This window comes from Pavona decussata, unplaced genomic scaffold, assembly GCF_977016875.1.
Source record: "Pavona decussata unplaced genomic scaffold, jaPavDecu1.1 SCAFFOLD_302, whole genome shotgun sequence".
Taxonomy (NCBI): domain Eukaryota; kingdom Metazoa; phylum Cnidaria; class Anthozoa; order Scleractinia; family Agariciidae; genus Pavona; species Pavona decussata.
Window position 1 is genome coordinate 455,029 of NW_028145698.1, and position 2,393 is coordinate 457,421.

Below are 2,393 nucleotides of genomic sequence, written 5' to 3' on the forward strand. Positions count from 1 at the left end.
TAGACTGGGTCGAGGAATGGAGGATCAGGGGCTACTCTCATGGGTAGAGTGAGGCATATGCAAAAACCAAGATACTTTCCCTATGAAACGAATTTTCTTCAAAATGCACTGAGCAGAAAGTTTCACAGGGTAATATAACAGAATCCCACTAAAATTACCAGGACACTGCAAAGACGAGATGTCTTTTCCGGCCAAAATGCGGGATGACAGGAAACTGTGAATGATCAATCGATGACCAATCACGCCAACACGTGACAAGTGGGACCATTCAAAGTTTGAAGTAAAGGTACATAGGTTCGCAAGGTGTACAAAGGGATCGTCCCAGAGAAAAAAAAAACGTTTGAAAGGACCACCGCGACAAAATAAAATACCTAATCATATACATCTAGCAAAGAATCTAACCAGCAACAAATTGTAGCACAAATAATCTAGTAAAGAGCAAGGTTGATTTTACAATCAGGGAAATATAGACACTGTCTTTCTTTTTCAGGGTATTTTTGAGACTTTAAATAAATAAATGATTAAATAAATTAGCCGTCTTAGAATTATTTATGATGAGCACGTGACAAGCCGCGATGCCTAGGGTCTTTTCCCGCCCCTCCCAATCCTCATGGGTAAGGCCTGGGAACAAGGTTACCATGGGCAACGAAAACAAAGAAAAATCTGATGCTCACAATTCAGCCTGTGTCACTCTGGGTTTGCGTGAAGCACACGCTTACTGTCTCCCTCCCCCCCCCCCCCCCCCTTTCCCTCATGGGTTCTGCCTGGATATTACTCCTCTCCCATTATTTACTTTGTAAAGCCAACGGTTTTCCTACCACAATGCTCAAGGAAAACTGTGAGATTTTAACTTATTGGGATTTCTTAACAGAGGCGAGCACTAATATAGGTCAGCTTTACATAAGTTAGGGGAAATTTTAAGGCACATTTTCAAATGCCACCTAAATACATAACTTGATTGCCTACTATTAAACTCTGGCATGATTGACACGTCAGATTGTATTCATGACGTAATACACATTAGCAGTTAAATTTGCGTTCTTATTCTCTAATGAATGCTGTCCAACAATTCTATAGTTTAAAAATTTAAGTTACCAACCGCATTCTTCCGCTTGTCTCAGAAATTTGAAGATGGCGTATTAGCGAGAAGAGGCCGACTGAGAGTAACGAGCAGTTGCCTGCCACCGAAGGCCGGTATCTCGGTTAAAATGAATCTTTTTAGTGCTTTTAATTGGACGTTTGAAGTTCCTTGGCAAGTATCGGTACCAAAACCGGAAGAATCTGCCTTCAGTTTGAAAGCAAAGGTGACCATTGCTTTGGTGATTTTGGGGGTCATTTTAGTCTTTGGTCTTTGCATATACATCTTCGCCTCCAAATCGCAAACTGAATCTGGAGCGCGATTTTCTTCGCCAGAATTTCAAACAGCTGAAAGCGTGACAAGAAGGCAATTTAAACGCCGGAAGACAAAGAAAGCGAGAAAAACACGACTTACTAAGACGGAAAGACTGCAAGAAGCGAATCGAAGATGGTACGAAGTTTATGGCTCGGACAATTCGGATTGCGAGGATCTTGAAGATTTAGCAACGGTTCCTTTCGGAACTGTAGAGATAACAGAAGTTAAAAAGGTCAGTTTTAGAGAAAACATAAAAGACGTGTATTTCATTGAAAGCAAAGAAGAGATGCAGCGACTTGAACAACTACATAGGATGGGTTTTGACGTTACTTTAGCGAGACGTCAATCATCTGTAAATGCTCACGAGGCCCTGGCAACTATGGCGAACTGGGATGACAAAGATCTCACTTCCACGCCGTTTTTGTGTCCGTCTTTTGACAGTTCATTTCTAGAAGACACAGAAGAAGAAGAGACGCTTTGTTCACCAAGTATGCTAAGAAAATGGCTGAAATATGAAGATTTTGAAATGGAAGATTCTAAGACGTCTAGCGACGAGAGCCGGCTAATAAGCGAAGACCATGATGAAAGGTTGCTGTCGTTGAATATACCATTACTTAGTGAGACCTGTCTTTGAACTGACAAACGTTCACAGTAATCAGAATGCCTCGGCTTAGTTCTCTCGTTATCTACGCCGAATTATTCACACGAGGTCATTAAGAGAAATCGGTGCTTCCAAAAAATGCATCGATTTTTTAACACGCCCTTCAATTTACTACCCAGCTAGCTTTTGCAAGGCTACTTCCCATAAGAGGGCAAAAGTGATTCTATCTTACAATCCAAATCAACTTTAACTCTTTTTACTGTCGTCAACCAATAACAAAATATTTGCACACAAAAAAAATCACAAATTTAATTCCTCATTTAATTCAGTTGTCTTCCTTAATTTCTAAATCATTTCTATAACTTTTGCAAATATTATTCCCTCGAGATTCTTTTGGGG